The sequence below is a fragment of the Hemitrygon akajei genome, chromosome 16 (genome assembly GCF_048418815.1).
Source record: "Hemitrygon akajei chromosome 16, sHemAka1.3, whole genome shotgun sequence".
Classification (NCBI taxonomy): domain Eukaryota; kingdom Metazoa; phylum Chordata; class Chondrichthyes; order Myliobatiformes; family Dasyatidae; genus Hemitrygon; species Hemitrygon akajei.
The window spans coordinates 14,449,532-14,462,549 of NC_133139.1; positions in this window are offsets into that span (position 1 = coordinate 14,449,532).

Consider the following 13,018-nt stretch of genomic DNA (forward strand, 5'->3'; position numbering starts at 1 on the left):
AATCCCCGGCAATATCCTGGTAAATCTCCTCTGCACCCTCTCTGAAGCAATCTTACCCTTCCTGTAATGTGGAAAAACATAGTTCTAGTCACCATGACCTACTCTGCCATATGTGTAATGAATATGGATCCCCAGATGGATTCTAATCGAGGTCAATTAACCTCCATTCCTGAATTGTTATCACATATATATAAAAGCTGGCTTCCAATTTCTGCAGCATAATTATGAAGTCATTTTTAGTTCTGCCCATGACTTGATTGGCAAATAGATAGATAGATACTTTATTCATCCCCATGGGGAAATTCAACTTTTTTCCAATGTCCCATACACTTGTTGTAGCAAAACTAATTACATACAATACTTAACTCAGTAAAAAAAATATGATATGCATCTAAATCACCATCTCAAGAAGCATTAATAATAGCTTTAAAAAGTTCTTAAGTCCTGGCGGTAGAATTGTAAAGCCTAATGGCATTGGGGAGTATTGACCTCTTCATCCTGTCTGAGGAGCATTGCATCGATAGTAACCTGTCGCTGAAACTGCTTCTCTGTCTCTGGATGGTGCTATGTAGAGGATGTTCAGAGTTATCCATAATTGACCGTAGCCTACTCAGCGCCCTTCGCTCAGCTACCGATGTTAAACTCTCCAGTACTTTGCCCACGACAGAGCCCGCCTTCCTTACCAGCTTATTAAGACGTGAGGCGTCCCTCTTCTTAATGCTTCCTCCCCAACACGCCACCACAAAGAAGAGGGCGCTTTCCACAACTGACCTATAGAACATCTTCAGCATCTCACTACAGACATTGAATGACGCCAACCTTCTTAGGAAGTACATTCGACTCTGTGCCTTCCTGCACAAGGCATCTGTGTTGGCAGTCCAGTCTAGCTTCTCGTCTAACTGTACTCCCAGATACTTGTAGGTCTTAACCTGCTCCACACATTCTCCATTAATGATCACTGGCTCCATATGAGGCCTAGATCTCCTAAAGTCCACCACCATCTCCTTGGTCTTGGTGATATTGAGACAATGTACCTCAATCTAGAATATGAAAGCAAGGATATAATGTTGAGGCTTTATAAAGCACTGGTGAGGCCTCACTTGGAATATTCTAAGCAGTTTTGGGCCCCTTATCTAAGAAAGGACATTGGAGAAAGTTCAAAGGAGGATCACAAAATTGATTGAAAGATTTGTCATATGAGGAGCATTTGATGGCTCTGGGCCTCTACATACTGGAATTCAGAAGAATGAAGGGTGGCCTCTTTGAAACCTATCAAATGTTGAAAGGCCCCAAGACAATGGATGTGGAGAGGATGTTTCCTCTGGTGGGGAAGTCTAAGACAAGAGGACACAGCCTCAGAATAGAGAAAATCCTTTTAGAATGGAGATGAGGAGAAGTCTCTTTAGCCAGAGAGTGGTGAATCTATGGAACTTGTTGCCATAGGCAACTGTGGAGGCCAAGTCATTGGGTATAATTTAAGGCAGGTTGATAGATTCTTGATTAGTCATGGCATGAAAGGACACGAGGAGAAGGCGAGAGATTGGGGATGAGAGGGAAAATGGATCATCAAAGATGAAATGGCAGAGCAGACCCGATGGGCCAAACAGTCTAACTCTGCTTCTCTATGGTCTTATGTACGGTTCATGCTTCTGCCTCTGATTTTCATCAGTACCAATGGGCAGCACAACACATGACAGTTAAACATCTGTTTCACCTCAGGCAATGAAAATGTGACAGTACATCCAGGATAACCTTTAAGCGCAAGATAAATGTAGCCATCCTGTGCGATAAAAACCTCAAGGAAGGGCATTGCTTGCTCATCTCTGCCATCGATGAAGGCAGCTATTTGAAAGAGGGGAAATGGAAAATGTGGAAGGAAATATCTTCACTTCTTTCACAAGAGAATTTTACCACAGAATTGCAGCATTTTTGATTAGGATCAGAACACAATTGACCAAGGCTGATTTGTGTAACCCACACTACGTAGGTTGAGTGCTGGGTTAATGGATGTGCTGTAATGTATATACCATAATTATAAGCACAGATGTGCATTGGATCATGGTGAGTGGGGAAAGACTGAAAAATTTTACTTGCTCATGCCAGACTGAATATGAGAAAGCAATTTTCAACAAAGCTTAGATTAGGATGAACAAAGTTATAATTTGACTCTGCTATCAATGGATGTGATTTGCTTTGCAATTGGCCTGTGTCTTTAGTGCATATTTTAGAGAAAACAGCAAGCATCATCTGCATTTGATAGCATCTCCAAAACACCCACGCTGCAATAATAAAAGTGTTACTTACTCACTCTTTCCAATCTGGTTCAATGAAGCTGATTTATCCAAAATCTATGATTCCTGGCTCAAGCACTTGTGCTTCCATTGGTCATACTTATCATCGCAAATCACTAAATCTCCTTAATTCTCATTGGAGGACGTGAGCTATTGATGAATCTTAAAGTAGAAGAAGAAAGCAGCGATTGATTGTTTATTGGGAAACCATAATACGAGGAGTAGTTGTGTGGGCGTTGCATCTATGGCCAAAACTGGTACAACAAATTGTGCTATTTTAAGAAAAAAAGCAATCCGCTACATGATGAATATTAAAACCACACTGATAGATAAAGGATGCAAATTCTATTTACGTGTGGGCAGAGACTGGCTGTTGCCTTTTAGCACTTCACAGTGAAAACATTTCAATTAAATTCATTTGAGAGTTTAAATGAATTCTGTTGACCACATCTGCACTTCAGGCATTTGGTGTGGCATTGATATTTTGAAACAAAAACTTTGGATAATCCTGATTGGTAAAATTCTGTATCTATACAGGAATATACCTCAAAAGTGCTTCATTGGCTCTTTAGAACCAGGAGGCAGAGATTGACAAAAATCCTTTGTAATTTAATTTTTCTTTCTGATGATAAATAGCTCTAGGATTCAAGTGACTGTTCTTTTAACAAGAGCAGCGCCCTATTTAAAGCAAGCAGATTAAACCCTTTAAAATCATAGATTGAAGAATGCTGCATGAAGCTTTTAGACATCCATCACTTGTTATATGTGTTGGACTTTGCACTGAAGGCAAGACTTCATTTCTCTCATCAACACAAGTGAATATTACCATTCGGGTACAGAAGCTGACTTGTAATCTCCAGCCACTATTTACATTCATACATAAGTGTGAGACAAGGAAATATCACACAGAACCCCGAAGATCTATTTTCTATCAGAAATACCTGCTCCCTGATTTCTAAATAATTCAAGATTTTTGTCATTCTTCAGTACATAAATGTAAAGTTGCTCTGTTACTCCAGATCCAATGCTGCATCAAAAAACACAGTAAGAAAAAAAACACAATAAAAAAAACAAAAAAAAATCACAATAAATATAAATATAAAAGAAATTCTATAAAACACGATGTGCAAGTAACTACAATGTACATAGACCGATTGTATATACATAATGTGAGGCTAGGTGAAGTATATGTGGTGATGGTGGGTTGATCAGCCTGATAGTTTGTGGATTATTTTTGAGTCTAGTGGTCCAGGTGTAAATGTTGAGTAGCTTCCTCCCTGATGGGAGTGGGACAAACAGTCCATGTGCTAGGTGGGCGGGATCCTTTATGACATTGCTGTACTTTCTCTGGCCCCTTTCTGTATATACATCCTTAATGACAGGTAGGCTGGTGCTGGCGATGCATTGGGCAGTTTTAACTGCCAGTTGTAGAGCCGTCCTGCCTGTCACAGTGCAGTTTCCGTGCCCCACTGTGAGGGAGCATGTTGGGATACTCTCTGTGCATCTGTGGAAGGTCATGAGTAGTGATGTGTATAGTCCAGCTCTCCTCAGCCTCCTTAGAAAGTAGAGGTGTTGGTGAACTTTCTTGACTGTAGAGGATATGTTCTGGGACCATGAGAGGTTAAGTGAGATGTGTACTCCCCGGAGTCTACCTTTGCTTAGCCTCTCTTGGCATGGCATTTTCTGTGGTTGAAAATTCAAAGTAAATGTTATTATCAAAAGACGTATATGCCACCATATACAACCCTGAGATTTCTTGTAGGCAAACTCAACAAATCTATAGTATAATAACTATAAAAGGTGTGGCAACAGAACATGAGTGTATTCATTTCCACCCTTTCCTTGTGCAATTATGCATCCCGAAGCACAAGGTACATTTTTCATGCGGCCAGAAACTTGTTCATAAAGAGTATTAACAGCCAATTTGATTGTAGAGTTATAACATCTGCTCCAAGCTTGATCAGCCCCATGTGCTCAGGTGTGATTTCACCATGGCAACAGGGCACACTAGGTCAAGGTGGCCTTCTCTGCATCAATCACTGGGGCAATCATAGTGTAGCCTACCATCTCCACCTCTAAGGACATCTTCAAGAAAGCATCGTCCATCATTAAGGACCCTCACCATCTGAGACATGCCCTCTTCTGTATACTACCATCAGAGTGAAGGTACAGGAGCCTGAAGACCCACACTCAATATTTTAGGAACGGATTCTTTCATCAGATTTCTGAATAGTCCATGAGCCAATGAGTACTACCTCATTATTCCTTATTTGTGCTATTTATTTAATGCATTGTGATTTTATGTCTTGCACAGTACGACTGCCACAAAATAACAGATTTCACTACATGTGTCAGTGATAATAAATCTGATTCTGATTGTGATGTTAGCTGAAGCATGATTAGACATCGTGACACAATAGAGTTATCCCTGGTTCGTCTGACCCGTTACTGAACCATTTAGATGCTGCTTCCTGATGAGCTAGCAAGGGACATATTCTTAGTTAGATGAAGTGGAAATACTAACAAAAGCAAAATTTAATCTTTTATGTTGGAGTGACATAGCTGCATCTGACATGCCCAATATTATCAACATGATGAATCTCAAATCTAACTTTGCCTCTGGAAGAAAATATTACAAACATCTTCACAAAATAGACATAGTAGCTTTTTATCCTGCTTGCCATTTTTTGAAAGTATTTGCCAAGCACAAGTTTTCAGACAGCACTTCACGAGCTATTCTGCAAACAGCACTCCTAACGATACCTATGGTTAGCTTACTCAATGACAAGCAGAAGCCGTAAACATGATCTTTTTTACAACTGTTTCCAACACAATAGCTCAAAGGGTGATCAAGCCATAAGACTATAAGACATAGGAGCAAAACTGGGCCATTCAACTCCACCATTCCATCTTGGCTGATTTGTTCTCCCTCTCAACCCCATACTTTTTTACCTGTAATCTTTGATGCCCTTGCTAATCAAGAACCTATCAACCACAGCTTTAAATATCCTCAATGTCTTGGCCTCCACAGATGCCTGTGGCTATGAATTGCACAGATTCACCACCCTCTAGCTAAAGAAATTCCTTCTCATCTCTGTTCTGAAGGAACATCCTGGTTACTTGAGTCTGTACTCTCTGAATCTTACCTGATTTTTTGATTTCCTTTATATTCTGGAGAACTATTCCCCATCACAACAGGTCAACTGTTGGCTCACCAGCCACAAGTTAGCTCAGCACACAGTGGGGATCAAATGCTGTATGGCTTAGCAGCACATCACAGGACAGATGGGGTAAGTTTTCCAATCCTGTAGCATGTGGTGAGATTATGTGCAAGTGCCCTAGATTTCCAATATACGTTAACGGCTTTTTGGGAATATGCCTATACTCATTATTTCCTAAAACAGTGAATGACACCACACCACGAGTCATAAGATCATGATGTCTAGGAATCATTACCAAAAGACTTAAGTATAATTATTAAGAACTGGACTAAGCACATCAACATTCGCAACCTTCTACAGATGCAGAGTAGAGAGCATCCTAACATGCTGCATCACCGCATAGTACAGAAACTACACTGCAGCAGACATGGAGGCGCTACAACAAGTAGCCAAAACTGCCCAATGCATCACCGGCACCAGCCAACCTGCCATTAAGGACATATGTACAGAAAGGAGCCTGGAACAGGCCAGCAGTATCATAAAGGATCCCACCCACACTGCTCATGGACTGTTTGTCCCACTCCCATCAGGGAGGAGGCTACATAGCATCCATGCCAGAATCATCAGACTCAAAAACAGTTACTTTCCCCAAGCAGTAAGGCTGACCAACACCTCCACCCACTAACCCACCCCATCACCCCCCAACCACAAGTACTTTATCATTTTTTTGAAAATCACCTTATATACAGACACTCCTGTACCTAACAACACTTTTTGCATGTATAATCAACGTATATAAGCTATCTTATGAATTATGTTTTTCTACTGATCGTGTTCTTTATCTTACTGTGTTTTTTTGTGCTGCATCAGATTGGGAGTAACAATTATTTCATTCTCCTTTACACTTGTGTACTGGAAATGGCATTAAACAGTCTTGGTCTAAATTCTGTCTTGCTCTGACGATTCACACCATGGCAGCAGCATGGCAAGTCTGTCATGAACCTGCAGACAGCAGGAATATAAGATGTCCTGCAAAAATGAATGGTGGGACCTTGATTAGATCTTTTGTTTACTCACCATCCAACTCATTGGAGAGGTGGGAGAGGAAGGGAATGGATATCGATATTGCTGCAGCTACAAAGAAGGCATGACAGCGACTACATTTCATTGGGACCTTGAGGAGATTTGGTATGTCACCAAAGACATTTGCAAATATCTACAGATGTACCGTGAAGAGCATCCTAATTGTCTGCATCATTGTCTAGTATGGGTGGCTACTGCACAGGATTGAAATAAACAGCAGAGAGTTGTAAACTTAGTCAGTTCCACCATGGGCATCAGCCTCCACAGTCCAGGACATCTTCAAGGAGTGATGCCTCAAAAGGACAGAATTCATCTTAAGCATCCCCATCACCCTGGATATGCTCTCTACTCATTGCTACCATAGGAAGGAAGAACAGGAGCTTGAAGGCACACTCTCAGCAATTTAGGAACTGCTTTTTCCCCTCTGCTAACCAATTTCTGAATGAACATTTGAACCCATGAGCACTACCTCAGTACTTACAAATTTTTAATTTTGCACGTTATTTAATTTATATACATAAATATATTTTTTTTACTGTAATTCACAGTTTTTTTTATTGTAATGGATTACATTGTACTGTTGCCGCAAAGACAACAAATTTCACGACGATACCAGTGATACAAGACCTGATTTTGATTCTGGAGAGAGATCACTGGCATCTTCAGCTATCATCTGGAGGATGAAAGAACTGGATTGGAATTGAAATTGGAAGTGATTTATTAATGCCACATTTTTTTGAGATACAATAAAAAGTTCATCTTACGTACTGTTCATACAGGTCAGATTTTTACACCGTGCATTGATGTGGAACAGGGTAAAATGCAGAATAACAAAGCAGAATAAAGTGCAGTAGCTGTAGAGGGAGCAATTCAAGTAGACAATAAGATGCAGTATCATAACAAGGTAGATAGTGAGGTCAAAAATCTGATTTATTGTACCAGGGAACTAATAATTGTCTTATAACAGTAGGGTAGAAGCTATCCTTGAGCATCGTGGCACATACGTACAGGCTTCTGCATCTTCTGATGGGAGAGGAGAGAAGACAATTTGTGGGTTGGGTAGAGTTTTGATAATGCTGACTGCAGTGAGAAATCTAGGCAGAGTCCATGGAGGGGAGGCCGGTTTCCATGACGTGCTGAGCTATGTCCACATATCTCGGCAGTTTCTCAGTCATGTACAGAACAGTTGCCATCCCAAGCAGTAATGCGTTCAGATAGGATGCTTTCTAAGGAGCATTGATAAAATCGGTAATGATCGATGGGGACATGCTGAATTTCTTAGGCATGCTGAGGAAGTAGTCAATCAAAGCCTTCAGAAATACGTTTAAACATGTGAATTGGAAGCATTGACCCCTCAAGCCTACTCTGCCATTTAATAAGATCTTAGCTGATTTCATTGATAACTCAACACTACTTTCATGTCTACACCTTGTTACCTGTCACCTCCTTGCTAATCAAGGCCCTATCAATGTTCAATGACTTTGCCTCCATTGCCTTTGAGGAAGAGAGCTCCACAACCTCACAACCCTCCAAGAGAGAAAAAAATTGCCTCATCTCACTCTAAAATTAACCATCCTTATTTTTAAATAGGATTGCCTGATTCTTGATTATCCCACAAAAGGAAATGACTTCTCCTCATTCTCTCTGTTGGGTCCCACCAGGAACTTATCTGTTTCAATTATGTCATCCTCTAAGCTCCAGCAAATATAAGCTTGTTTAATCTTTCCTTATAAGACCACTTGGTATTAGTCTAGCTAACCTTCCCAGAACCACTTTCAAACGCATTTATATCATTCCTTAACTATGAACACCCCATATTAAAACAATGTTTCTGACTTGACCTCACCAATGCTCAATAACAGCATATGATTTCCCTACTTTGGTATTTAATTCCTCTTGCACGGTACGCTCTTGCTTCTCCTGGCTCACAAGCACAGCTGAGAAAGTACTTATCTACTAGATCTAACTGATCTGTCGCCCTTTAGTTGCCAGATTTCATAGACCTGGTAAAACTATGCATTTCCAAATCATTGGCAAAGTTCACGATTCAAATCCTCATTGAAATAATCTAATTACTAACCTGCCTCTCATGGCTGACACCACATCCACCCATTTAAAGAAGAAAAGAAGTGCATACTCAGTAGTTTAGCTTTGACACAGTTAGTTAGTTAATCCTCCTTTGTCCTAAAGTGGTTAAAATTCCTCACCAGAGTTCACTAATGAGATTAAAGTTTTGGTATTTTAATCAGTCAAGGAACTAAAACAGTAAAATAATCCTCTGCAACACCAGTATAAAATATGCTTGAATTTACAGTTAAATTCTCCGCCTATCTGTTGTGGTAATGCTAAAAATCAAAGAGTTAAATCTAATGCATGTGTTATTTGCATACTTATTATTTATGTTTTTCCGGTGTTTTCTGGAGTTAGGGTATGTAGCAAATATTAACCTTCAGCATCCAACCTTCATATCTGAATATGGATTGCAGATTAAATTTAAAATGCAGCTCTGGTAGGAAATGCAGCTCTTAACAGGAAACATCCAATTGAGTTGAGATGTCTGCATATACATGAATGCAATCAACACCCATTGCATGAATTGGACTCTGACTGCAGCACTTAAATTGTAGACCCAGAGACGTTTGATTGAGATGTCACATAGACATTAATTCAATCAACCTTCCATTGCATGAATATAACTGAGAGTAATTAACACTCATTTTGGGTGTGTTTGTGGGAAGATCCAGCATTTGAAAACTACATGTAACTCAAAAGAAGCATTAAGAGGGCATTGTAACAATAGAAATTGTCCTGTTACCTTTGCTCCTTCTCTCATGACTCCAAAGGATACCAGCTAATCTGTGTCTCAAATGAAGACTCTTAAGACTTTTATATCTACTAGCTGTATCTCTCTGGTGACTTAGTACACAACATTAGTTATACTTAAAGCTAAATAAAGATCAGCTTTATTTGTCACACGTGCATCAAAGCATACAGTGAAATGCATCATTTGCATCAAATCAAATCAGTGATTTTGCTGGGTAGCCCGCAAGTGTAACCATACTTCCAATGCCAACATGGCATTCCCACTGTAACTTGTATGCGTTTAGAGTATGGGAAAAAAACTGGAGCACCCAGAGGAAACCCACACAGTTACAGGGAGAATATATAAATTCCTCACAGACAGTGGAAGGGAATTGAACTTCAACCTTACAGCAGGCACGGTAAAGCGTGGTTGTTAATCGCTATGCTGCCCTTTTTTGACCCTTAAATATGTCTCTGCAAGTTGGGTCAATGAAATAACTAAATCTTTTGCCTGAAACTCAGTGAGATATCACCAGAATCTGACAAAAAGTTTCAAAGTTAAACGCATAGAAAAGATGAATTTTCTTTGAAATCTTTCTGAGACAAAACAAATAGTTTTTCTACAAGTAAAATTTGCAGGTACTGACCAATTAACAACTTGCAAATAATCTACTAACAATTGTATATTTATTGCTGAGTTGCAGGATCCATAAATGTGGCCGAAAAGTATTTTTAAAAGGCTTTGAACAGAAAATGGATGTAGATAAGAGCAACCATGATGTCTGACCAGGAGTCCAATGGCAAAAATGTTGTAAAAGCTTTTGAGTGGAAAATTATCTATGAGACCTCTCCTTGGCAAATGAGTTAAATTAAACTATAATGATTTTACATCAAACCGCAACCACTCTGTCCCCATTCTTTAAGGAGAGACTTTGCAAAGGTTCTGAGTCCCCAGAGGAAATGGAGATCTTTCATTTTGTTTATATCGTTTCAAAATGTACTTCAGTAATGTAAAGGTCTAGTCAAAACAGTGCTATTAGTCTGCATAACCTGGGTCTTTTTAAAGCCAACTATATCTGGTGAGAGCCAGAAGGGCTGGAGGATAGAGTCAACACCAAGAATTAATTAAGTTTTTCTTTGTTTTATTTATAATTTTGGGTTTATTGCTTGTTACCTTTAGCGAGAAGCATTTTTTTTGTTCATTTGGTTTTGACTGATGGTGCCTCTGTCATCTTAATTGGTTTTTTGAAAGAGTTAGCATTTTCCCTTAATGCCTCATAGACGTGACAGCAGATTATATACAGCTCTTTACTTCACCTTGTGGTGTAATGTGGGTAGTGCAGCTAGGCCAGACAACTACCCGTAAATCCTCATACAAATAGAGGGTCATAGAGAAACAGAGCATGAAGCTTGCCCAATTTGTCTGCATTTGGCTCATATCCCTCTCAGCCTATCCTATCCATGTGTCTGTCCAAGTGTGCTTTAAATGCTGTTAATGCATGTGCCTCAACCACTTCCTCCAGCAATTCATTCCATATAACCCCCACACTCTACGTGAAGAAGTTACCCCTAACATCCATTTAAAATCTTTCCTCTCTGAACTTAGATCTATGCTCTCTGGTTTTTTGATTCCTTTCCCTGAGGGGAAGAAAAGACTATTATGATATAGTTTTGCTTCTGCATGAATTTTGCCTGAAGAAAACTTCAATCATATTTATTGGCACAAAAAAAAATTGGCAGAACTTAGACTTAAGAGTATGATATTTTTTGATATTAAGGATATTTTCACAAACTGATTCCAATTTAATATTCTCTCCCTTCTGTTCAAATCTCTTCCTGGCCTCATTTCCTCCACCTCGATAGTCACCTACAGTAAATCTACAGCCATCTGACTTACCTGCATTCTTCCATTTCTGGTCTTTAGTGTCTTAGAAGTTTGTGTTGATTCGGAATGCCATCTAAACCACTGACAAGCTTCTATAGATACACAGTGGAGAGTATCCTAACTGGTTGCTGCATGGCCTGGTATGGAAACGTGAATGCCCAGGAAAAGAAAGTGGTGGATATATGCCAATTCATCACAGAAAAAGCCCTTCCTGCCATTGGGCATATTTACATGGAGCACTGCAACAAGAAAAGAAAATCCCATCATCAAGGAACCCCACCAACCAGGCCATGCTCATTTCTTCCAACTACCATTGGGCAGGAGATCGAGGAGCCTGAGGTCTCCCATCACCAGGTTCAGGAACAGTATTAAAGATTCAAATATTCAAAGTACATTTACTATCAAAGTATGTATGCAGTATACAGCCCTGAGGTGCATCTTACTGCAGACAGCCATGAAAGAAAAAAAAAACATGGAACTTGCTCAAAGAAAACATCAAGCACCCAATGCACGATGAAAGAACAAATTGTGCAAACAGAGAAATAACAAGCAAAGAACACACAAAATATTAAACATCAAACCACAGAATCCTTGAAGCAGTTTTGGGATGTTCAGTTTAGTTCAGTTCAGTTCAATGTAATGCTGTGTTGTTCATTGACAGCAGGCCCCAGAGCCAGTTCGCCCCAATCAAAATCGTGCAGAATAGCAATAAAGAAAGAAGTAACACATATAACATGAACTGCAAAGTCCCCTAAAAATGTGTGCAATCCACAAACCATGCTGATCAAATCTTGACCAAGTCACCTTTCTCCGGCAGCAGAGAGCAAGAGGGAGAGGGAGACTGGTTAAATGCACAGATGGCGATGAACACTCACTTGCCTTATGCTCTCATCCTCGTTGATTCCAATCTTGCTCAATGTTTTAATGGGCAAGTATTATTACCCTACAACTATGAGGCTTTTGAATCATCATTGATAACTTCACCCACCACAATTCTGAACTGATTTCACAACCTACAGATTCGCTTTCAAGGACTCTACCACTTATTTTCTCAATGATTTTTTTATATGCACAGTTTGTCTCCTTTTGCACATTGGTTGTCTGTCAGTCTTCGTCTATGTAATGTTTTTCAAAAATTCAATTATATTTCTTTCTTTCCTGTAAATGCCTGCAAGAAAATGAATGTCAAAGTAATATATGATAACATATAACCCACACAAAATGCTGGAGGAATTCAGCAGGCCAGGCAGTATCTATGGAAATCAATAAATATTCAATGTTTCTGGCCAAGATCCTTCTTCAGAACTGGAAAGGAAGGAGGAACACACCAGAAAAGAGTGGTGCAGGGAGGGGTAGGAGGACTAGCTGTAAGATGTTAGGTGAAGCCAAATGGGTGGGAAAGGTAAAAGGCTGGAGAAAAGGGAATCTGGTACGAGATGAGAGAAGACAATGGGAGAAAGGGAAGAAAGAGGGGAGGCAGGCAGCTGAGTAGAGGTAAGAGGCCAGATTGGGGAATGGAAGAAGAGGGGAGGAGAAGGGAAAAAATTACCGGAAGGAGAAATCGATGATCATGCCATCAGGTTGGAGGCTACCAAATGGAATTTGAGGTATTGCTCTTCTACCCTGAGAATGGCATCATCATGGCAAAAGAGGAGGCCATGGACCTACATGTTGGAACAGGAACAGGGATAGGAATTAAAATGGTTGGCCACTAGGAAATCCCAATTTTGATGGATGGAGCGGAGGTGCTCAACAAAGCGGTCCCCCAGTTCATGTCAGGTCTCACCAATGTAGAA